The following is a 25,985-nucleotide window of genomic DNA, read 5'->3' as shown; positions in this document are numbered from 1 at the left end:
GACAATCGATGGTATTTGTTAAAGACGTCAACTTTGTGAATATCTTGCGACCTTAATATATGTCTAAGAGGAAAATCATTTTACATTTCATCAGTTTGACATTAATATTATCAAATAGACATGTATTTGTTTAAATCCAGAAACAGTCGAAAAATGTATTTTTTGACACTTTTTCTGGAATTCTGGCCCATTGTGCGTTGTTGCCGGTGCAGTTTCGTCTCCTCCTCGCGCGATAATCCATCGCGAAGCGTGACCGCTCCGATCGCCGTTAAATCCGGCGGCGGCCAGGCGGAAAAGTAGAGGGGACGCAACCGCGCGCTCATTAATCGCGCTGATTAATCGACGTCGACGTCCGAATTTATTCGCGAGTCACTCGCTCGAGAGATGTCAAGAATCGGATGCCGAGAATTGAATCAATGCGCGTGAAGACGCGCGCGCGCGCGCGCGGTGTCGCTCCTCCTCCGGGGGAGGAGAAGCCGCAACGGGGGGAGAGAATAAAATCGAGATTACGTTCCTCGCGGGATTAAAAGCGTCACGTGATGGCACGATACGTCCGTGCAAAACAATTTGTATAATTTTTGCGCGTCCGGCGCTCTCTCTCTCTCTCTCTCTCTCACTCTCTCTCATTACGCGACGGGACGAAAAAATGATGAAAATGGATGAGCGCGCGAGCGCGCACCGTAATTACTTTCAGTTCTGTTCTCATGAAATGGCAGCTCGCTCGCGAACGACAGTGATCGAAATATCGAGTTCGCTTTTTCAGCACAATTTAGCGATAACGCCTGCCTTCCTCGACGCTAGTGTGTCCGCTCGCAGCAGCATTTCTGATTGTGGCGTTTTTCCCCCCGCGAGGGAGCGTAAGGAGCGTATTTTACGATCGAATCGATTATCCACGGGCCTGCACGTGGGGGGACTTCAGCAACGTACGTGTGTCAGACCGAGCGAGAGCGACCCAAGGTCTTCCACGGGTTGGAACTGACGAACAGATTTAGTTACGGCCCGTTGTTGTTGCAACTGCGCTACAATGCGCAACATCGTGGCGCGCTACGCCGTCGCAGGAGACCGTCAGGTAGCGCGTAGCCGAGGGGATAAAGAGCCACGGCTACTTCCGATTAGGACCCCTGACACGGCCGTATAAATAGGTAATTTATTTCTTTCGTAATCATCGCGCTCGCGCGCGGGAGAGGGAGAGAGCGAACGAGCGAGCGAACGTGCGAGCGCTCTCGGCTCTCCCGAGAATCTCGCAACTTCGGCCGGCCGAAGTATTCATTTATCTATGCTTTGTAACGCCACGTAAATGAATTTTGCCGAGCCGAACGAATTTACGCATTCAGAGAGAGAGAGAGAGAGAGAGAGAAAGAGAGAGAGAGAGAGAGAGAGAGAAATCCCCGAGAGGCGTTCTCCGTTACACCCGCGCGATTTTCGGTGGACGTAGCGAATTGATGACTCTTATAAAAATAAGTGAATAAAAGAAAGGAGAAAAAAGAGATCATCTTTGGGGAAAATTCCAAGCACGGAAACACCTGCTGCGGACGAAACCAAGAGCGATAGTTCTAAGACACCCTATACGTTTCCAGATGGGCATACGCGGCGCACAGAAGTCTTTATTAGAGAGTTATAATTTTCTGCACGATGTAAAAAGAAAGGATAAGACGTGAAAGTGTGGTAATGAAAGATCGTCGGTGAGCGTTCGATAGCAAACTAGGAATTTCAAGCTCGCTCTCATCGATCATGCGGCGGTTCCGCTGGATTTTGTTCAATCTGCTCCGAACGCGAAACCGGTACAGCCTACGGCGCATCGCAGCGAGGAAAAGGAAGATCGTAAGACCAGATGAAACAGAAGAGGAATAAAGAAACGCGCCGAGTTATCCGCGACGATATTCCGCACCTACTCGCTGATTACCGTCTCGAAAAATCAACAATAAATCATCCGCCCGCCCGAGTCTAGCGTATTCGTGGCGTATTCCGTCGAGATTCGCCGTCGAGATCAGCTCTTCTCCGGCCAACGAGGATGAATCAACGAAAATCCCTGAATCCGCAAATCGCCGAAAATTGCGCCGCGCAAGCGCGCGCGATGCGACTAACGAGTAAATAATGAAAAGTCCGACGGAAAGCCGTCGCCCCAACGAGAGGCGAGGTAAATCGCTGGCCGCGCAATCTCCGCGCATTATATCGCGTGAATACATCATTTCGTCGAGGGCCGGCCTCGCGCGTATGCGTATCCGACCCGTATAAATACGTCGCATGTTTTCGGAATCGCGAGGGACACAGCGCCGTATCCGGTCGCTGCATGCGTTCGACCCATGCGCCACTCGCAATGAAGATATTTATCGTTACTATGCGCATATGCATGTCCGAGGACAATGGGGGTCCAAAAAGACGAGAAGCCCAGCGACAGCGGTTGCGAGCGGAGTCCGAGAGAGAGAGAGAGAGTTTAGGTACGAGACGGGGACGAGTCGCCGCGAAACAACCCACGTATCGCCGACGGGACTTTCGAGGGGTTTTGCGTGTTCCGCAAAATAAATATCGCGGGACCGAGCCGAGTCGTGGGCAAGTCTTCGCGCGGGTTCTTTCGGGGCCTTCTCGCGGATGCTGCCGCTTCTTGCGCGCTGTATAATCGTAAAGATGAATAATCGCTTCCTCCGGAGGTGGACGACGGCCTCCGCTCTCGCTCGCGCGCGATTGCCGCCTCGTGTTTTCGACTCGAGAGTACACCGCGTGACTGGCGCAGCAGCCGCTCTCGAACCCGCTGTGAAAACCGCTGAAAATTATCCGTCAAAGCTCGACCACGGCTCGATCTTCGGCGGATCATCGGGAGCAGCATTCGCGATTGACTAACGGATTCAGCAATCTCGCACCCTCGCGAGTTTACGTCTCGTCGAAAAGGCAGCGCGCGCAGCAGCGCTCATCCTGCCTCCTGACAACGCCGAGTTCCGCGACCTCGGCTCGCTCTCCTTCTCCGCCCCGCTCCTCCCCGCCTTCTCTTCTCTTCCATCTATATATTTATTCGCCGAATTCGTTCGTGATATTAAGAGAAGAAGAATTGCACGCGCAAAGCGATTTAGGGCTCGCTGAGCCTGATGAAAGTCTTATTTTCGCGTAACTTCGCTCGCAACTACGAGCGTCGCGACCTTTCCCGCACCGCACTGTACTGTTAAGAATGTATCTGCTGTCAGTATGATTTTTCTCTTCCCCTCTCTTTTCCTCTCTCTCTCTCTCTCTCTCTCCCCCTGTCTAGGCGCACCTAGGACCTACCTCTTCCCTTTAACGGTGGTGCATTCGTTACGGTACTCGCGATGTTTTGCGCATTCTTACATGACTCGTAAGTGTACGGTTTATGTGTAACGTTCAGGCGGAGGAGCGTCGACGCCCTCGAACAATAAACCGCGCCTTTTTTTTCCCCGTTTCTTTCACTCTCCTCTACCTCCTCCCTCCCCCCCCTCAGCCGCCCGCCCGCCGAAGCCTCGCGCTCCGCGCCGCATCTTCGCCGCCGCATTCTTTGTTATCCGTCATACACACGCGTTACAGACGTACGAAAGCGAGGCGAGGAACTTTTTGCCTCGCGCCTGAGAAAAGAGCCGTCGGGAGGCACCGCGCGCGCTGTGTATTGCGAATTAACAAACACCGTTAATTCTCCCGGGCGTTAACGCGTACGCGCGAGACGTGCCGGTTTATCGGCATCGCGCTCGATTCTTTGTTGGCCGCGGCCGCGCGTACACGCGCGTGATCCATCATTATAACTAACTATTCGCAGGATCCACCGGATATCGCTGTATTCGCGTATCCGGTACTTAGAAGCACCGCAAGCCGACCGCTAATCTGAAGGTGGAAATACACGAGTCTCACGTGAGACGCGAGTGTGCGCGCGCGCGCGCGCGCGCATGTGCGTGTGTGAGCGTGAAAAATGTACCTTTGGGAGATTATCAACGCTACCCTCTGGAGAACAAACTCGATTACTTCCCGAAAGATTTCGCTCTTTCGAGACACGCCCGGTCGTTTGACGTTTAACGACGCACCGAAATCCATAAAGCGCCGCGCGAAGACGCGCGCACCGGTTTTCTTTCTTCATTCTGACGACTCGAGACGTGTCGCGAACATCACCGCGCGTGTTCCGTATCCGTGGGACTTTGATCGCGCCGGCAATGCGAATAGGAAGGCGCCGCCGCAGCAGCCTGCGCCCTTGTTCCCGCCAGCGTAAAAAAATGCGAGGAAGGCCGCGGCGCGGCGGAGGAAAGAAAATTCCACGGCGGAAGAGGATTAATATGTTCCCGGTGTAATTTTCAATATTTCAGCGACCAGGTTCGCGCGGATGCATTAATCTCGGTTGGTGCATTGTTGCCCCGGGGAATCGCGGGGCAGAGACCCCCAACTCCTAGGCGTGCCGCGACTTTTCCAAGCCGCTAAGCAGCCCCGGCCGGGGAATGATCGATTCGCCAAAAGGGAAAAAAGCCACCTGCATTACTCATGCCCGCGCGCGGCGCATCGACGGGGCCCCGCGAGTGCGTGAGCACGCACGCACACACGCACGCGCGTTCGCGCACAATGGCACAGCTGCGCGCGTACCACGCGAGAGGGGGGGAGAGAGAGAGAGAGAGAGAGAGAGAGAGAGAGAATACGAATACGGTGTGCAATGCGCGTACGTGCGAGAAGGATACGCCGACGTATGGTTCCGGGCAAAGGTGCATCGACCCCCACCTGTCCCCTGCTTAACTGCTCAGGGATTTTAATTGCAGACCTCTAACAGCGTTTTTCTAACGCCGGTAGGAAGCGAATTACGGAATCGCGAAACGGTACGGCGTATCGACGCCGCACCGGCGCGCGTGAGTGCGCGCGAGCGGCCGAATAACGCACAACGGTGAAGCGCGTCGGGATTGACGATTGAATTAATTCGGGTAACAAAGACGACGTGTTTGGCACGCGACAGAGTCGGGGGGCGAGGTGATGCGAGGAGAGAGAGAGAGAGAGAGTGGGAGAGTGGATGTGAAATCTTTCGGAGATTCGTGTTAATTGCAAACGCCAGACATGTCTGCGGGAATCAGCGCGCGTTCGAAGCGAATCTCGCGAGCGACGCCGCGCGACTCATCTCCGTCGTCTCACACGCGCGCTCGCGAGACTAGCGGAGATGAATTATGGAATCGAACGAGCGCGAGAGGTGTATTAATTAATAACATCGCGATGTAATTAGAAAGTCGCGGAGTAGAAAGAACGTGATCACGTGTCGGCGCGCGCCTATAGTGGATGAGAGAGAAATTTCGATATAATGACAACGACAACAATAACGGGGGGAGAGGGGGGAGGGGGGAGGGACTGATGAATCGACGAATAATAGTCGTATATTTCCCAAATAGAAATTCGAACAACGTGTCGTTCGATCCCTACCTAATTGCTTCCGCGGCAAGCGAGTTTGACTCCCGTATTATTATTAACACTCGAAGTGAAACAAATAATTAAGGAGACACATTCGCCGCGGCGCATGCAGTCAGACAAATCTTCTCCCGCGCCTTCTTGTTGGGTTAAGCAAGCCATTAGCCGTGGCGCATCGACCGGCTAATTCGGCGACAGCTTTCCTACGCGCATAGTTACGACGCGATGCGACGGCGAGCGAGCCGCCGCCGTCGCGGCCGGCAGGAAAAGAGCATTACCATCGAGAAGTAAGCGCGATAATCAGCATAGCAGGATGCTTAGAAAATAACGGGGCACTAATGAGACGCGCAGAGTCCCTTCTTACCCACATGAGCCCCGTAAATATGTGGGCCGCGTCTATGCGCATGCACGCTTTTGCCATCTCTCCTTTACACACACACACACACGGGCGCGCGTTTATGAGGCGAACGTACGTACGCGCGACGCACGCGTTTGATTTGTTCTGAATCAGTCGCGCGACCGCGCGGCGCCTCGCGTGGCTATTCACACTTCCGCGCGAGAGACACGGAGAGCTACGGCCTCGTCGAATAATAAAGTTATACGTGCCCGCGCGGGCATCACCTAATGTAACGCGGCATTACCGTCCGGAGAACGGAACGAGCGGTCTCGTCTGGTCGCGCGAATGCGAGCGCAAGGTCGTTGCGTGTTGATTTCGGAATTTTTGCCCTGGGAAAAAGTCTCTAAATTGTTCCGCGCTACTTTACCGTTGAGAGCAATCATCTAATTAGTGATTTAGCGCCGAGTCACGTCATAATCCTGTGGACACCTGCAGTTCTCTCCCCGCTTGCGAAGCGGCCCCATGGCACGGATGTGTCAATTAAATAGTATTAAATACGAAAAATGTTTATCGTTCCCTCGAGTGTCGAAGGAGAGGAATAATAGGAAGGAGGAGGATACGTTTTTCCGGAAGCGGTCCCGAGGCGAGAGGATCTCCGTGTTTGCCACGCTGACGCGAAGCGGCTCGTTCGTTGCTTTATCGAAATTAGCATTCGGCGGGCGCTTATGAAGAAGAAGACGCGATAAGCTGAGCTACGTGAAATTCGTGGGACGGCATTCTCCGCGTTTGCGCGTTTTGCATCTTAATGAAACGTTCGGTAAACGCCGCGTAAAAACGAGCAACGCGCGTTATTGAGATGAGGGGACTTAACGGTCGCGTGAGAATAATTTGAATTCACGACGATCATTACCGGCCACTGGCAAATGATCGAAAGGAGGATCGTACATGGCCGGGGCGCGGAGGAAAGTATCATTCCCTGGAAGATACGTCGCTGCTGTAACGGTAATGGAGTCCCCCCTCCCCCCACAATTCTATGGCGATTCCATAAACCTGACGATGATTCCTCCTAACTGCTACCGCCAATGCTTCCCTCGTCATCGTACCGCCGCGCCAACTGATTGTCCGTCGCCGCGATCCGCGAATATCTCGAACACGCACCAGGAGGAAGGGCCCGGGTATCGACCTCGACGTTCGTCGGCGAATCGTACGAAAATCGCGAGAAAAATCATACTTGTGAATTTTATTATTTCCGAATGATTCCACTGTCCCGCTCATTCTTCACCTGGATTAATAATCGTTGCATCTTTTCCGAGGCATGAGATTGAATTCCGCGGTTAAATCGCGACTGAATGACGCGAGAGCGAGGCAGAGTTTCGTCGTCGCGCGGCAACGAAGCGGCAGGAGAAGAATCCGACGAACGGCGGTGGCGCGATTTTGATATCGCGAGAATATAAGCTTTTTCGGCGTCGTCGGCGCTGTCGTGTGCGCTCTCGCGCGGTCGCCGACGCCCGCGACGGGAGAACGCCTCGCAAGATATAGGATCGCCCCCCTCTTGAATTTTTCGACGGCACAAAACGCCGACTAACGCATATCGATTGGTCGCGGTTACACCGCGGCGCGCGGCTACAACGCGGCTTAACAGCAATACGGTGTCTAAACTCGGTAGCAATCCTCGTATCTCGCCGACTCTTTTCTTCCCGTCCCCTTTCACCTTTTCCTGGCACAAGGTAGTTACTTATCCGAGAGTACGTCGATCCCTGAAGGGGCTTCTTTCTTGCGCGCCTTCTCTCTGCCGCCGCCACCGCCGCCGCATTCGGCTCTGGAGAATTCCGCAATCATTTCAGACGCCAAGCGGCCTTCTTCTCTCCTTCACTCTTCCTCCTTCCTTCCTTCCTTCCTTTTTCCCTCTTTCTTTCTTTCTCCCCTTCCTTTCCCTCTTCCTTCCTCTCTTTCTTTCTCGCTCCTTCTCTTGATACATGATGCACGTATACGCGAGGCGCTGAATATGTGTACGCATATCTGTGCACGCAGACGATACATTAGGGGGCAGCTTCGCGCGCGCACGCGCTAAACCGTAAGCACACGACATATATATCGCGATCGTGTTGGGGGTCACGTTCTCACACGGCAGCAGATGAGCAGCGGACTTATTAATTCGCTAATTCGCTGATATTAATATTAATGCCACGCGGAGCGACTGGCGAGCGCCGCGCGCTCAAGTGAAGACAACGCGCGGTGCCGGCCGCCGTAAAATTTTTACGGCGCGAAAGCGTCAGCCTCTGAACCGCCGGAGAACATTCTTCTTCTCCTCTGCACGCGTCATTTTCTCGCCTCGTGTCGGAATGTGTCGTCTTCAACCGGATATCAATTCATCGTGGGTCTGTTTCATTGTTGACTCGTCTCTCTTACCCCTTTTCTCCTCTCTCGTTACTCTCTCCTCCCCCTTTCACTTCTCCATCTCGTGGTGAGAAAATAATAAATATGTAACGTATGTGTCGCGCTTGTTTTTTGCTCGACGCTGGAGTTTCCGCCCGTAATTAAGGAGAACAGACGGGAAACGCGATGAAGGATTGATTGTTAGGGACTTCTCTCTTTCTCTCTCCCTCTTTTTCCCTTTCTCTCTTTCCGCGAGCGAAGCGTGATACGGAGCAGTGGCCACTTACCCGGCCATGAAAACCGGGTAGGCTATTACGACGTGACATTCATTAATTTACGTAGGAATTCGAACGGTCGGGATAATGGGGGGGCCGCGTGCGGAGTATCTGTTCCTTTCCTTACGAGGACAAGGCGCCCGCCGTTTCCGATGACCGCGATGAGACGTTAAAATGTTACGCCGGTATCGCGGTGTCACGCCGCTATAGATACGCGCATTATTTATTCGCCTATTTAGAATGTATCAAATTCCTGAAATGGAAACGTATTGACGTAACTCCAGCGTCACTCACAGCGCGGAAATACCAGTCGCTAAAACCGCTAAAAGCATCGAGTGACGTGGGACATTTAATCCTCGATATAACAATCATCAGAATCTGTCGGATCCAATTTTGGTTTTTGGGCTTTCCTCTCCTCCTCCCGCCTCTCTCTCTCTCTCTCTCTCTCTCTCTCTCTCTCTCTCTCTCTCTCTCTCTCTCTCTCTCTCTCTCTCTCTCACTCAAGTTTTTAACTATTGATAAGAATTGACATTTCATGACTTCCTCTCTCCATTGGACGTTCTCGTAAGGATCAAAAAAAGATTTACCTCCTCTTTCGATGGAAGTAGAAAAATACTCCTCAATATACAGAGAGCACATGGGAATAAAATATAGGAATAGAATAAAATGTACAATGAAATAAAGTACATTTCATCTCGCAATTATCGTAACATGGTGCACGGAGGATCAAATTCTTCGATAGCCCACAAAAAGGCAAGTCGCGCGACCGCGACCGCGGATCGGTTTACGTTATGCACGGTGTGGGATCGCGTGACTGCAAGTCCCGGCCGAATTTGCACTCGCGGTCGATTTACAATTAATAATCACCGACCTCTCTCTCTCTCTCTCTCTCTCTCTCTCTCCCTCTCCCTCCCTCTCTCTCTCTCTCTCTCTCTCTCTCTCTCTCTCTCTCGCGCGCGCTGGGTCACAGAACACGCTCGTTTAGCCGGCCGGGCCCCGTTATGCGGAACGAGCAAAACGTGACAGCGTCACTCATCGTCAGCGGCCCGCTGCCAATCGGACTCTCTGTCCGGTGATGCAGCTCACGCGCTACCTCCGTTTGGTAACGGAGAAGACGGCATTAGGACGAGGCTTTTTCACATGAACTACTTTCCGCGACATCGTCTGCCCCGCACTAACGTGCGGGGTCCCGAGTGAATAATACGCCGGCAATTACATCGCGGGTAGTTTCCTCATAAATCTTGCGACCCGACTGTCTGTATGTGCGTGTGTGTGTGTGTGTGTGTGTGTGTGTGCGAAGTTATTCAAAATCAGCAAACAGCTTTGTTGGTTACCGCTATCCGGAATTCCACGTTATTATCGACGAATCTCTCGTATACTCGTAGTTTTAACGTCTCCTCTCTCACGAGACCGCTCACCGTGAAATCTCTGGCCGCGGGAGGACGTCAAATTCGGGAGACGTCAAATGCTTCTAATTTACAGCCAAGTTTGTTTGCTTCTTCTTCTTTGCGCCGCGAGAAAACTCATTTCACGTTCAGCGTTCATGCATAATTTGAAAGGTCTACGCCGAAAAAATCAACAATGACGAGACGGAGAGGCTGCATCTACGGACGTAACTGTATCTTTTTTAGACATTGATACGTGACCGAGGCCCGTGAAACTGGTCCATGTGAATTTGCATTTCAAACGGCCGGCCTCTCGGCTGCTTCTTAAGAACATCGATTAGCTCAAAAGGAAAAATATCTGTATATCACTTCGATCACCGGCTAGGCATAAATTCCACCGATGAATTGCTCGGCAGAAAAAAACACGATTTTTTATGTTATTAACTCGTAACGCACGAAGCAATTAAAATGCAGGAAGCGAGAGATACTTGAAGAAATTTGTGAAACAGATGCGCGATCGATACGAAAAGAGAGTGGGAGAGTGGGGGAGAGAGAGAGAGAGAGAGAGAGAGAGAGAGAGAGAGAGATCAATTAATTAAATTTTCAAAGATTACACCAAGATCGATCGTAAATTCCGAATAATTTCGCATTACACTTCACAAGATGAAATATCGCATGTAAATAGAAGAACGGAGGGGAACTTTAATCGTTTTAATTCATAATTCATTATGATCGATTAGAGATAATAAGATACCGTCGGCGCTTAAATGCGACGGACCTCCGACTTAACATTACGATTAATAGCGCTATCCGCAGAATGGGCTACACGTATCTGTATCCTCACCGATCATCATCAGTGAAACAAGTCGCCATCTAATTCCCCTGGAAGGGTTTTAAAAGATCAACATGACACGGCCGCGCACGCGGGCCTTTCGGGACGAGTGTGGAGCCCCCGTTCGCTGGAAATATTGGTAGAGAAGAAAAAGGGGCCACAGGGGGTGCGGGGGAGGGGGGGGAGAGCGCGGTGGGACGAGCGAAGAAATGTTTCGGAGGAAAAACAGAGCAACGCGAAACGCGAGGGAGGAGAGGGAGAAGCAGAGAGAGAGAGGGGGAGAGAGAGAGAGAGAGAGAGAGAGAGAGAGAACGGAGAAAGAGAGAAAGACCGAGAAAAGGGGAACGAGCGGCGCCGAGGGAGACGGGCGGACGAGGAAACGAAGAAGAGCCAGAAGAGCGGACAACGAAAACCGCGACGAAGGCGGGTGTCGTCCCAGTGTACACATAACGCGTATTAATGTGCGTTAAGACGCGGAGAAACGACGTGGCAGGCCTACGGGTATAGGATGACACTTGGCGAAGACCCTCCTCGATCGCCTCGGTCGGGCATCATCTCCCCTTCCCCTCCTCGACATCCTCCTCCTCCTTCTTCCCCCCGTCCCCCGCGTCGACCTCGCCATCCTGCCCCCGCCAGTCATTGGGCCCCGACGAGGAGGTACCGTCGACCGGACTCGGGGCCCCTCGTGTGCCTTCGTCGCTGCTCGGTTCGACCTTGAACGGGCCCTGTATGGTCTATGCCACTGACACGGACCAAGGACGGGGAGGCCCCACGGTTGGGTACCGACGTGCTGTTGTCCCGAAACGCGGTCGTGGAACTCCGGAGCGGCGCGCTGGAAAGTGTTCGCCCGATGGCAAACTCTTTTTCGTGCTTCGTGCCTTCCCTTCACGCCTGCCATTGGCGTAGGGTGGTCGGAAATGGCCGTACCGCGAGGCTCGTCGAGCGCGCGAGTTGCGCGAATTGGTCGGTCGTGAATACGCGCCTGCTGTGGATCCCGCTCGCCGATTATTGCTATTGAACTTAGCCGAAGTCACACAGCTTTTTACGTAACCCGACTCGACGCTTCATTAGCGACGGCGCGTTCGCGGCCCGTTCAGAAGTCCTGCCGCCGAGCGCCGAAGATTCTCGCGCGCCGCGAGAAGAAACCGCTGTGTGTGCTCGTTTTAGTCGTTAGTCTTTTGTCTTCAAACGCGAATGACCGTCAATTCGCGCGCACGATTAATTCCGCGTTCCCATCGGCGCAGAAGCTATCGAGAAGCCAGGCGACGAACAATTATTTAGTCCGACCAGGATCAGGAGGAGGAGGAGGAGGAGGAGGAGGAGAAGTGGGAGGTAGACGCGAAATTCTGGCGGCTCTCTCGCGGCGCAAGAGGGACCTGAAATCTCCACTAATACGCGTTCATCGCGCTCGTGGGATTTCTTTTCCTGCCTCGTAGAGGTGCATTAAGCAATCCCTCGAGCAATCATCGATGAAGCCGATACACACACGAGCCCGAAGCCGGAGGGATGCACGAGAAGTTATCATCCTGAACGCACGCCACATGAATAATAAAAGGAACGCGACGATTCTCCGTGCGCACGGGTATGGTACATTCGAAAGTGGAATCCCTCGTAGGGAAACGCGTTTAATAGAAAAGAAGAGCAATCTTGAATTTTCTGCCCACGAGAGGTTAGCCTTGGAATGGACTCTAGAATGTGTAATGCCGCTGATTCCGAGGGAGGTTGAAATTCAATATAGCGGCGGGTAACGAGTTATACATGTGGGAATACGAGTACAAATAAATGCGCGCGCGTGCAAGCAAGCGCCTTGTGGCACAAGTAGCTTGACACGTACCGCGTACGTGCACCTCGTGATCCGACATCGAATTGAATATTTCTCTATCGACTAGGCAGTGCGCGCGTGCGCGCGCGGGAGAAAGAATGCTCATACACGGAAAAGAGTTTCCCTCGCGGAGAAACATTTCTCTCTTTTTGCCCGGCTCGCAACATTTTTTTACGCTTAAGCGATAATTTACGCAGTCGCGACGCGACTCGCGAATGACACTTTCTACCGAACTATCGCACTTTTTGCGTATGGATTAATCTCGACCCTTGCAGAAAACGAATTATCTCGAAGCACCTTCGCGTCATCTCTCTCTCTCTCTCTCTCTCTCTCTCTCTCTTTCTTTCCGCACGAACGTTGCCCGGCGAGTCCGAGTACGTGGTAGCACGAAGCCGCGAAGTAAAGTGCAGCAACGAAGTAGCAATGATAGAGTGGCCAGTACTGGTATATCGGCGTGGGTACAAGTATAAGTACAAGTACGAGTAACGCCGTGCCTGCAGTCGCGGATCGTTTCGAGGCACTGCCGTTGCGTGCGATGCATCCTGGTTATTGCGAAAGGGTCAGGGATCGTGTCGAGAGGCCAAGAAAGACGGTACTCCCGGGGCCGATCTCTTGATGGGATCCACGATGCAGATCGGCTAATGCAACGCGAAAATGCAAAACTAGTAATAGGCGCTGCAGCTTCTATTCGTTTCGATCCTTTTTTCCTTCTTCTTTTTCCTTCCTCTCTCTCTCTCTCTCTCTCTCTCTCTCTCTCTCTCTCTCTCTCTCTCTCTCTTTCTCCTTCTCTCTATTTCCTTCCAAGACGAAAAATAAGAGATTGATGTAACGTTGCGTCTCTATGCAAAAGAGAACGGCTAGTTTCCCTCGTCAACTTTTTTTTCTTACTTCTCGTAAGAGTGCAAGATGTATGGGCGGTAGCGTAATATTCAACAGCAATTTCGAGGTACTCGAATTTTTTGACCGCGCCTATGCAAGGTCCAAGCGCCGTCCAAGCGCTAAACCACCAGAGCTACTCGTTGGGCCTCAACAGGACCATCCCGTGTCCATGTATGAAAAAAAGAGCGACAAGAGGAGAGAGGAGAGAAGAGAAGCGAAGAGAAGCGAAGCGAAGAAAAGAGAAGAGAAGAGAAGAGAGGAGAAGAGAAGAGAAGAGAAGAGAAGAGGAGAGAAGAGAAGAGAAGAGAAGAGAAGAGAAGAGAAGAGAAGAGAAAAGAAGAGAAGAGAAGACGAGAGGAGAAAAAGAAGAGGGTCCTGGGCGTTGGCCCTAAATCTAACGAAATACTCGTCCGCTGGTAGGACGAGGAGCACATAATGCGTCTCTCATGCGAGCCCTGTGAATCTCTTACTTTCTTTTCTCCCTTTTTCCCGTTCCACCCATATCCTGCTTTGGTTGGTATTATCTTTCATTCGCGTAGTACAAAGACGGACGGCCTGTTTCTTTGGGACGCAGTCTCATCACGTGTATCATTTATAATAATATATTATCCACGTTGGAGCGATAGACGTCGCGAAAATAGGAATAAAATGGAATAGAACGGAATGGAATTTTTCGTTTAATGCGCTACTCGTACGACATAACTCACTCCGAGATACACTCGGAATACACTTCTGTTGCATTCCATCGCGGTCTTTTTGCAGACGCGTCAAAGACGAAAGTCTATAAATTATCCTGCCGCTCGCGATTAATAAACGTCAAATGAGAAGGAGATGAGAACACAAAATGCATGAGAATATTTAATCGCGAATCAATAAACGTCATCCCGAGAGAAGCGCAAACACTCGTGCGCGGGACTAGGAACCAGACAGATTGTCACGAGAGCTTCTACGAAAGTGTTCTCGAGCGTGGCTAATTGAGAGATCCAATTATCGATCCCACTCGGAGGGAAGGGTCCCGAGCCTCCTTTTAAAATAACATCTAGACGCGTCGGACCTACCGCGCACGTTTGCTCTCCGCGATTTATGCAAATTCGCGGGCTTTTGTTGATCTCGACGAGCGAAGCACTTCTGTCAAGAAAAATTCCTCGAATCATCAATACGGACGGTGCGGACGACCGCTCGCGAGCTAACATTCGTCCGCGCGGATGCAGGAAAGAAAGAGAGTGAGAGAGAGAGAGAGAGAGAGAGAGAGAGAGAGAGAGAGAGAGAGACAGAGACAGAGACAGAGAGAGAGAGAGGAGATCGATTCACCTTTGGCGACTTTTTTCCACGAGTGCAGCAACCTCGTCCGTTCAAAGTTCCCTTTGCTGCTCGTTTTCGCCTCGACGCGGTCTTAAGGACCCAACGTTGCAACGCCGAGGCGGCTAAGGGAACGAGCGAATGAGCGAACGAATGAAGCAACGAATGAAGCAACGAATGAACAAACGAACGAACGAACGAACGAACGAACGAACGAACGAACGAACGAACGAACGAACGAATGAACGAACGAACGAACGAACGAACGAACGAACAAACGAACGAACGAACGGACGGACGGATGGACGAACGAACGAGACCAGAACCTGGAGTAAAATTTCGCTCGAATAAGCACACCTGACAGTACCCATTCCGAGGGAAGGAACACCGTACGCCTCATCCTTTAACAACGAGAGACAACGGGGCTTCTTAACATGACACCTTGACGTTACGAGAATAATTATCTTGATTAAGAAATACCGGACTCGTAACATAGTAATAAGAGTAAAAGGCCGCGACCGGTCGAGGGCCCTCTTCTTGCGTCAGCCGGCCGTTTGTGCAAACGAAGATCGACTCATTATAAAGCCCGTGCGCGCGACTACGTAACCACGATGCTCGGGCCGCTAAGCCGGCTATAGACACCGGCGTGCGAGGGATCAGGAACGGGCAAACACGTTCCTTACAATGTAAAACGCAAACGTATCAACGGATGCGCGCAAACACGGACGTACATGCGTGCGTACGTGCGTACGTACGTGCTCGTAGCTGCCGCGCTCACGTGAATTCAGCCTCGCGCTGCGCGGTACATCAAAGGAGGATTTGCATACGGCGTAAGCCGGGATATAAGCTGACCTGTTATCGCCGATGTAATTGTAAAGGGAATAATTCCACGCCGGGGTGCGGCAGCGCATTCGCGGGAGCACACGCGAAATTTTCCTATCGAAGCTGCTCGAGGCCGCTTCGCTTCGAGTTCGGCTCGCACGCGAAAAGCGGAATATATTAACGTGCTCTCTGCGAGCGACCATCTGAGCTGAACTCTGTCTCCCTTTCTGTTTCTTCCTCGACGAAACGAGATTTAATAACGAGCCGGCTCGTTTAGACGTGCTCGTTCAAACCGAGGCGTCTCGAGCTTTATCGAGAGAGAGAGAGAGAGAGAGAGAGAGAGAGATATCGTCAAGACAGTTTTTCCCCGAGAGAATAACAAATGATTGCCGCGTATATGCGCGCGAGAAAAAAAAATCAGGCGGTACTCGATCGCGTGAAATTGGCGTTACGTCATATACGATATCCGTATGGCCGATCGTTATGATCGATCCCTCGCGGGCGATGAAGTCATCAATTCGGAAAAGACTCTCTCGAAAGTATTCACAGTGTTGTATCCTTCTTCTCCCCTCCTTCACCGCACGCGTGTTAGTCTAACGAGGCTCGTTCGCCGCTTGCGTGCCACGAGAAAATTCAAGCGTGGATCGCGGCGCGGACTCGGCGGCGCTCGCGCTCATCACAGTCGTCCTGCACCGGCAGGGCAGGGAAGGAAAGAAAAGGATGAGCCACGTATGGCGCATACGGGAACCGCACAAGGTCGAAATATCCTGCGCGCATCCTGCCTTTTTCCACGTGGTTCGCGGTAGAACCGCAGGAATCCCGTGAAGAAGTCAGAAACAACGAGACGGCTGAGAGAAAGGAAGAGAGAGAGAGAGAGAGAGAGAGAGAGAGGGAGGGAGAGAGAAAGAAAAGAGAGCGAAGGGTAGTGAAAAAAGAGAAAGGAGCAGAGAGAGAGAGAGAGAGAGGGGAAAGAGCCGCTCATCAAAAGCAATAATATGAGAGTACCTGAGTAATAGGCGAGGGTACAACATTGTACGTTCCTAGCAGTTTATAATCGGAATGGAAATGCGGATTCTGCGGACGGATGGTCTCCGCTTCACGAGGACGAGGACCGGAATTTCTCGAGGAAGAGCGACCAGCTCGCCTTGACTGTGCACGCCGTGTAACGTCGCGCGGGTAATTAATATTATTTCACGACGACCCCGACGTCCGCTCCTTTTAAAACCTCCCCCTTCGCGTCATGCCTTATAATGTTGCTTACACACGCTCCGATGTGTGTTGAGTTATGGCGTTGGACGTGTCGAGAGCGCGGATCGAATAATAAAGTATACGGGAGTATACACGAGAGAGACGGGCTACGTGCGCACGCTTGATGACAGCGTGATTCATGATATCGCGATTGCGATTTTTGCGTATATATATATATATATATACATATATATATAATGTGGCGCAACACGGAGAGAAACGCACTGATTATAGTATCAATACAATATAATAACAGTCGGTACAGAGCGTTATATCTCGGGAGAATCTCCACTGCCGCTTTAACCGCTCGGCGGAATTTGCAGAGTTAACGTGAAATCGCAGTTTCGACTCGGCGGGATACGCGCGCGCGCGCGCGCATCCCTTCCCCATTCGCGCGATTTCACAAACCGAAGAAACGCGCGCGCGAGCGCGCGAATACGTTGGAAAACAGGAATGCGCGCGAGGAGTCTCGATACGATCTCGCGACAAGTTAATGACGCACGTCTGATTTGATTTTATTACTGTTCGCGCTCAGCAATGCCGCGCCACCGGTATTACCTCGCGAGGACGACGCGGGTTCAACGGCCGCTTATTTTCGATATATAATATACACGTCGGATTACACCGTCTCTCGTCATGTACACGTACACGTCAATATTGAAGAATGCTCCCGTCGCGCATAACGGTACCCGGTTATGCGCGGAGAGGAACGCGCGCGCGCGCTCGTTGGCTCGCTCTTTAGCATCAAGATTCGGTGTTAACGCACGAAATACATATTCGCGGAATCGCGAAACGCGCGCTTCGAGGAGGCGAAGGGCGGGCACGGCTCCCTCTTCTTCAGACATCACACGCGCTCCTCTTGCCGAAGCAGAAGAACACACGGCTATTTACAGCCGTTAAGTACTGTGACACCTGCGCACGAGCATGTATACTTTCTCAGCTGCGCGTGCTGCTCTTCAGCGCGCGCGCGCGAGTCAGCCTTTCGTGGCTGCATAATTTAGAGATCTTTACTTGTCACTTTAACGTCGGACGCCTAAGCGAGCGCCATTATCGCGGGCCGCGTTCGTAAGATTAAGCCTCGCCGCGTAATCCCGCGGCCCCACTCGAGTCTAGAGTCCTAAGGTTCTATCTTACGCTCTTGGAATGCGCTGCTCGACGAGTGCGTCTCGTTTGAATTTCCCGACTTTTTCGACTCCATCCGCCTTTTCGAGAGGATGTTTACTCGCGACAAGTGCAAAGTGCCTCGTGTGAAGAGACGCGCGCGCGCGCGCGCGCGTCTCCGGCCGGGATTACACACACGGCTCGATTTTGCCCGGCAGATTACGCGACTTACTTTTCCACTCGTCGGGGCGCGCACATCGCGTCGGGATTAATAAGATCGTCACGCGCGCTGAGTGCGTCCCACGAGACGAAAAGCGATAGCGACGCGGGCGTGTTGCGTCTGGCGTACGCATTATCCCGCGGACGCGCGATCGCGCTCGTTTATAATCAAAATGGAGATGCGCGGACCGAGCCGGTCCGCGGCCGCGGCGTAAGAGGGCGAAATCCATGGAAACATGCGAGGGAAACAGCCAGGGGAGGGGGGAGGGGGAGCAGGAGGACCGCGAATCGCGCTCGAAGACAACCGTTTCCTCTAACCGCATATCTCTCCCTCCCCCGCCCACCCCCTCCCCCCCGCGTTTTCCCATTTATCGCCGGTGAACTTATAGTAATGACCGACGAGAGGGATCACGGGGGACGTGTAACGAGATATGACGATGCCGCGACGCTTTAGCTTTGTGCTAGCTTATAATCAGAATGCAAATACAGAGCCCGGGGATGTATTGACTTCCGCCTGGAAGCTAAACCGTTAAAGGCGCGCCTAATTGGCGTGATCTCTCAATTATGTCAGGCCCTTTGAACGCAACCGGCTCCCGTTCTGCATTGCGGTACTGCCGGTACTCTCTCTCTCTCTCTCTCTCTCTCTCTCTCTCTCTCTCTCTCTCTCTCCTCTCTCTCTCCTCTCTCTCTCTCTCTCTCTCTCTCTCTCCTCTCTCTCCTCTCTCTCTCTCTCTCTCTCGGTGTCTTTGAACTCCATCCCCACCGTGCGGATTTTTGCCAACTTAATAACGAGCGTGCGACTTCTCTCCGTCTCCGTCTCTACGAGACGCTCCACGCTCTTCTCTCGCGCTCGCTGCTCACTCGCTCGCGCGCGCGTCGCGGAAATCGATGGAGCTTTTTAATCGTCTCGGACTCCTCATTAAAGGTTTTTTGGATTTATTGCAGAATGAAAGAAGGGGAAAAAATAAGCGCAAACTGGAAAGCACTCGGTGAAGAGTGATGCAGATGAAGATCTCGTTTGAAACTTTTCCGCCCGGTCATCTTTCTCCCCGGCCATCCTCTCCCCCCTCTGTTTCTTTCTCGCCGGCGACTCTCCGCGTCTCCCCCTCTTCGTCACACGCGATCGTGTGACTACCGAGGGAACGTGTAGTCCCTATATACGTCGTGATTAGCATCTCCGCACTCGTAAGTTCCACCGCGATATCTCTCGCGCAGATACGCTTCAATTTGCCGAGAAGCCCCCCCTCCCCTCATCCGTCCCGAGTACTGTCGAAATTCCCAATCGCGGCACGCGTCGCGGCAGAAAAGTCGCGTCGGCCGCGCGACGACGCTCTAGTAGGCGCGATCGATCAATCGTTCTAGAATACGCGTTTTCCACCTGGACACGCCTTTCGAAAGCGATTCAACGTGGTGCGGTCGATTCTTACGCCACGTACACACCCGGGCGAGCGCGTTGCAATTCAATTCAGACGTCCTCTAGTCGTTTTGCCGCGTAATTTAGAATCTAATTAAGAGTCACCTTGCCCTTCCTCTCTCCCCCCCTCTCTCTCTCTCCCCCTCTCTCTCTCTCTCTCTCTCTTCCTCTCTCTCTCCCTCCTCACGCACGACGGCGGGATTTTATATGCATACGCGCGCGTAGTCGAGCGAGAGGAGCATAAATCTCACGTGAAACGAGCGTTAACTGCGCGAACGCTCCGCGAGTTTGTAATTATAATACGCGCGAACGAGAGGTACTCACGCGCTCGATACTCGTTCTACTCACTTGTTGACTTTGGGCACCGATGACTCGGCCGCTGCAACAGAAAGAAAAACACGCGTGTGGTTACAAGGCTGACGGGTATCCGCGCGAATATCGATCGCGAACGATTAACTTGGCGCGCGCGCGACACATTAAACGCCAGACCGGGAGGCGAGCGGTCGTCGTGAACGCTGCGAGTCGCAACGGGAGAATTCGCGATACTCGGCGATAAGTCTATCGCACTTTGTATCGTGTGCCTGACAGCCACACGTCTCGGCGCGGGAGACATGTTAAAAGTTACGCGACGCGATAACGATGATGTTTCTTTTCCTTATTGATCGCCGGCAGGTTTGCACCACAGCTCGCGCGAGCCGAGGCGAAGCGAGGCATCGCATCGCGTCGCGTCGCGTCGCGATGCTGCAGCAGGGCTGTTAGTCTTCGGCAGCTTCCAAGTTCCGAAGCTTCGAATGCTTCGAATGCTTCGAATGCTTCGAATGCTTCGAATGCTTCGAAGCTTCAAAGTCAACTTGGAAGGTTTTTATGCCGAAGCTTCGAAGGATGCGGGGCGCCTGCGCTCTTTGTTTCTGCATGCACGCACTCTGCATTTCACTCATATATTCTACATTCCGTGGATAACAAAAGTACCGGCTCGATGGTTCGATTCTCGAACACCTTCGAATTCTCGAAATTTCCAAGTTCGAAGACTGAAACCTCGAAGGTTCGCAGCTACGAAACTTCGATCGTCGAATATCTGATCTCGAAGCTTCGAAGCTTCGAATACAAAGACTGCGAGCAAAAATTACACCTCTATGGTGCAGTACGGCGATACACGGGGCCAACTAACTCCCGCTAATGGACCCGCGCTAATGAACGCGAATAATAATCCAAGGGCGGCGTTTAATTGTTCGTTCCGCGAGCGGAACGCTCCGACGCGCTCCGAACGCAAACTCGCGATTCGAGAGAGTCGTGAATAATTCCAGAGCCGATAAGTAATCACGCAGCCACAGGATAGATCTCCCCCGAGCAGTCGCGCCAGGTCTATGCGTCTCATGCAACCGCATTTCGCATTCGCGCCGGCACGGCGACGCGACGCGACGCGACGCGTTTCTTTCCCCGTGGAAAACGTCGCGCGAATAACGAGCGGCAGGAAAAACGGCGTCCCTGGATGCGCGTCGCGTCTCGAGAACGACCGACGAACGGAACACGAGAGAGAAACGCGGAGAGGTGACGCCTTCGTATACGTGGACGACTTCCTCGGCTGTTGCATGCCTAATTTGTATAATTCGCTAGTTTGCAAGGCGAGCACGGCGATCTAATGTCGTACCTAGCGCGTAAGCACACCGCCGCCTCCATCAGTCTGCGGATGCATCGGCGGCTCGCGCGCGCACGATGTGTTCGCGCGTGTCTTTTACACGGCATTTCATCGCGTTAGTCGACGCGTAACGTTAAAATTCCCCGCACGACGCGACGAGGAGAACATTGTTCGCGTCTCACGCGCACACTTCATCTCTCTCTCTCTCTCTCTCTCTCTCTCTCTCTCTCCCTCCGTCACTCTCGCTCTCTCGCTCGCCCGCTCTCGGCCGCTTCGGGAAGCTGCAAGATTTATGAGCGTAATGACATCGTACGCTTGGAAGCGAGGCCTCTGAGCGAGGCTTGATTAACCCATTACGCTACGCGTTATATGGAGCAAACGCTTTATAATCGCGCGAGATCAGGCCAGTCGATAAGTCGAATATCATGAGAACATCACGACGACAGTGATGTTCCGTCTCTGTGTGTGTGTGTGTGTGTGTGTGTGTTGCGTTAAACCCGTGGAAACGCATCGCCCATGGCGAGACTCGCCGTGTAATATCCTCGCTCGAGTAGCGTACGCTATCAATGTGCGTACAATGTGACTCTGAAATAACCGCCCGTTATATCAGCGATTCACTGTGAATGTCCCGCCGGGACATTATCGGACAATTATCCGAGCGTCGATCGCTTCTCTTTGTGACGTTATCGGTTGACTCCCTCGGAGCGCAAGACACCGGGTTTGCAAGACGCCCGACGCTCTCAACACGTCGAATTGTGCGCCAGCTCAGTCTTTTTAAGCCCTTCCTCATTTGTTAACATTGTAACGCACACAAGTGCGCCGCGCGATAACGAGCAACGCTCGAGGTTGGTGACTTCAAGCGGACGACGCGGAATTTTTCGGCGGAGCTTCAACCGCGACCATCAGCCGTGAGACTGAACATCTGACGTGGCGAACGACGCCAAGAGAAATTAACGCCGGAAAAATTTAACGCCTCGAAGAGATATCGAGGAATAATGTGCGATCGGCGATTAATACCCCCATGAGTAAGGACGGGCTTCGTCAAAGAAAAAAAAATAAAAAAAAGATCGTTTTTGCATAATCGATATTTTCCTAGTTTATTTCAAATTAATGTGAAGAGTTATATGTTGCAACAATAAATTAATATATTATTAAAACCTTAAAGACCCTTTTACAATGGCTGCAAGCATAAGATTATATATAATTATATATAAGAATAAGGCTACAAGCGTAAGGAATAAACCAATTAAAGTCGGTTGTTCTTATACAATAGTCGACTGTTGTTGGTCTATTTTTTACTGTTTACAGTTACAGCTTTATTTTTGCAGCTATTGTAAACGGACCTTAATAGTAGTAAACAAATTCCCTAGTGATAAAGATTTAGTAACAAATCTAGTGATACAATCGACGAAAAAAATAATCGATCTAGGGAATAACCGGCCGCAAAAATATCGGTCTGATGATCGATTTTTCAAGAAAATAAAAATCGATGCTTGTTTCATCAATCGATATTTGCCCATCACTATCCACGAATATCCTCGCGCGTGGAGGAGAGCTTTCGCACGGGCGCGGGCGTCGCGTAAAAACGCCCCAAGCTCGGAGATCCCCCCGGCGGATAGACCGGTCGCAACAATGAATCCTCGGCGAGCGAAATAATTCTGGCGATCGTGCGCGGATGCGAAATAATTCATCCGGTGTTTCCGCAACGCACACGGAGCGAGTGTGCTGCGCGCGCGCGGCCGTGCATTCGCTGATATCTCGTCTCCGTGGGTACCTCGCTCGCGCGCGAACCCTGACCGTACGTGGCAGATAACGTATGGCTTTCGTGGATTTTCCGGTTTGTGCCGGCACGGAGATAAGGAAGGAAACAGGAAACGACGGCGCTGCGCGCGCGCGCGCGCGCGCGCGGACGTTGCACGTGAGGTACATGCCCGATGAAAGCGAGCCGTTTTATCGCGCGGCGCTAAGGGAAATGAGTCGTTAAAACGCCGATCATTTTTCAATCGCAGTCCCCTCGCGCGCAAAATATCCCGCCGGCGTATATCCAATCGAAACGCGAGGGTGTCCGCCCAGGTACTCGCTCCGTCATGCGAAAGAAGACTCGCTTCGAGATCGCACCTCTCACGTTGGCTACGGCGTTTCCGAAGGATAAGCCTCATTTTTCGATTGAAAGTTACACGCGTGAGTCCCCTCAGGCCCCGAGTCGGGTCGGAAGTCGGGTGCCTTCCTTTTGGCAAAAATGATTTTCCGGTCGGCAGAGCAACGACTCTCGTCCGTCTTTCCGTGCACTCTCACTATTCGACGAGCTCACTTGTGCCGACTTGTGTCGTTAACCGCCATATCACAGCTCTAAATACGCAACTAACTTCAGAAATCGGAGACGTACAATTGACAATCGGCCTGTATCACCGCACATCAGTGCGGCTACGTTCAGAAAACACAACGGTTACACAACGGTTGAGTAATTCGTCAACGTTATTGGTCTGAATGTAAAAGGATCTAACAGTAAGGACCAATAGTTACTGAGCGCTCAGTGAGCGCTTTGTTTTCTGAACGCAACCATTGGCGAAAAGAGAACGTCACGGCTGGTGATAAATAATAATAATTATCTGCGGATTATTCCGCTCGCGGATGCAATTAAATAGAAAAATGCTGACGAAACATCGAGGAGCCCGCGGACTGCAGACTGCAACTTGTCCAGCCGGGACAAAGCGAGCCACGACCGACGTTACTCTTCGAATCGTGTGTGCGACCCTCGCGAGACATCGCGCAAGACGCTTCTTTCAAAACGCCGTCGCGGTGCGCGCGTACTTTCGTACTCGAGGGAGTATCTCGCTCGTCGCAGCCGGCGCGGCGAACGCGGGAACAATGTTCCGCGATGCGTATTCCAGTGCGTGTACGCACGGAACGAGCGGGAGCCGTACATCCGTACGCGGGCGTGCGTGCGAGACAGAGAGAGAGAAAGAGAGAGAGAGAGAGAGGGAGAGGGGCGTAGGAAACAGCCCAGCGGGTTAAAAAGAGAGAACCGGCGACGCGCTCGGTAAGCTACGACGAAGGTTAGCCTATCTCATGGCGCGGATCTAAACGTTTTACCGTGTATACGCAGCACTCTGCCACGCACTCACACACATACACACACACACATGTGTGCATATACACACGCATACACACACACACACACACACACACGCATGCACGCACGCACGCTCTCGCGCCAGAGTACATTGTCATTTTATGGACAGATAGGCCTCGCCACGGCGAGCAACGAGCAGACGCGTACAATTTACGCGTCTAATTGCGCCGCTATCAATTTCGCTCGGCGAGTGAGACATTAAGTCGCGATTCGCTAACGAGCGGCCGTCGCCGTGTCGCTCTCGTCGCCCGTGCCCGCACGTTTTCGCGCTCCGTCTCTCTCTCTCTCTCTCTCTCTCTCTCTCTTCTCCTTCATCTCTCGCACTTTCTTTCCTCCTTCCTTCTCGCGATCCGTAAAGCGGGAGTAGAGCGACGAGCAGCTGATAATTTCGAGACGGAAAAATATCGAGGCACGATAATTCATCGACTTTACGACGGCTTTTTATTCCCTCGTAGCCCTTTCGTAGCGAGAGAAAACGTCAGGTCTCTCGGCCGTAGAGCGTCGCGGTTGTTCCAGCCTACGCTTTAATTATCGATGCTTCAACTTCGAGACAACCGGTATTCTCGCGAGTTCGGCGCGCGCGGCGCCGAGGATGCTCGCGACGAGCGCGATATCGTACTCCGTATAATGCTCACATTGTAGTCTCAAGGTTGACGAGGCCGTAGCGCACATGTAGTGTACGAGAAGAAAAGAGACAGCGAGAGAATCGCTTCGTTTTCGGGTTCGCGCGGAGGGTCCCGTTAAAAGTGACCATGTGGATTCGCGTTTCAAGGCTTCCTTGCCCAGAGAAAGAGAAGGAGGAGGAGGAGGAGGAGGAGGAGGAGGAGGAGGAGGTTCGCCGGGTCGTGGCCCGGCAGAGTTGGGTTTCGTCGTCGCGCGATTGTCGCGGCCCGATCGCCGTTAGCATAACATTATACGCGTGACGCAACCGGCGAGGGGGGTAAGAGCGGGGACGACTGTGTGGCCGGCCGGTCGTAAAGAGTAGACAAACGTACGTTGCAGGATTTAATTACATCGTTGCCGGGAAGAGTGATCGCTGGAACTAGCAGTGTCACGCCTTTTAATCCACGGACACCTCGGTTATTACTTCCCGCGGCTTTTTAAACTTGTCACCGCGCAACCGCCGCCGCCGCCGCTGGTCGGCCAGCGGGCGTAAATAACGCGGCTTTCTCCGTTCCGCCGCGTTTACTGCTACCTCTTCAACCCGCGCGCGCGCGCCCCATTAACGCAATATTTATTAACAATACCGCGCGATCCTAACTCACGCGCTCCACGACGCGGTCGAGATCGCGTCGTGACGCTCGCGCCTCGCTCGCCTGGACTTCGGGGGCTGACTCCCCCCTCTCTCGCGACCCACCCGCGCAAGCGAGACGGTAAGGAGGAAGAGACCTCTTGAAATTTTATTTTACGAAGTCTCGCGTGAAGATGAGAATTTCTGCGGACAGCTCGGCAGAGAACTTATCGCTTATCGCTGATAAAGAAGATTCGTTATCTCCTCTCGTTAGCTTCTGCACTTTCGTCGGTTAACATTTATCATACTTATGGATTAAGGTCATTAGTGGATTAAGGCCTTATCGGTGGCAAACAACGTGGAATGTCGTTTATAAACTGACGGTTAAGTAACGGGGTAAACTGCGCGACAGGCTGTATTATCTGTGTACATTGATTGGATGTCGCAAGCGGCAGCCGTGTGCATTAACACACGCTGTCAATCACACCTATCGTTTGAGCACTTTAATGCTTCTCACCAGTGGTGTGCACCGAGAGAGAGAGAGAGAGAGAGAGAGAGAGAGAGAGAGAGAGAGAGAGAATAATTAGGTAAACGTGATCATCGCGCACGCGC

The 25,985-nt window shown here is 52.4% G+C and overlaps 1 protein-coding gene across 3 annotated transcripts in view; it reads right to left on the bottom strand.

Annotated features, from left to right (window-relative positions):
* sano (CABIT domain-containing protein serrano) overlaps positions 1 to 25,985 on the bottom strand; it is a 145,835-nt gene that overhangs the window by 58,405 nt on the left and 61,445 nt on the right. For 2 of the 3 annotated variants that reach the window (XM_025299722.1, XM_025299724.1), the window contains exon 3: positions 19,722 to 19,752. The exons of the other annotated variant lie outside the window; for it this stretch is intronic. The gene's annotated coding sequence lies outside the window, so the exon portion shown is untranslated. The remainder of the gene's footprint in view (positions 1 to 19,721; positions 19,753 to 25,985) is intronic. 3 annotated transcript variants of the gene reach the window in all.

The sequence above is a fragment of the Harpegnathos saltator genome, unplaced genomic scaffold, assembly GCF_003227715.2.
Source record: "Harpegnathos saltator strain DR-91 unplaced genomic scaffold, Hsal_v8.6 scaffold290, whole genome shotgun sequence".
In the NCBI taxonomy this organism is placed as follows: Eukaryota; Metazoa; Arthropoda; class Insecta; order Hymenoptera; family Formicidae; genus Harpegnathos; species Harpegnathos saltator.
This window is presented reverse-complemented; position numbering and strand designations above follow the sequence as displayed.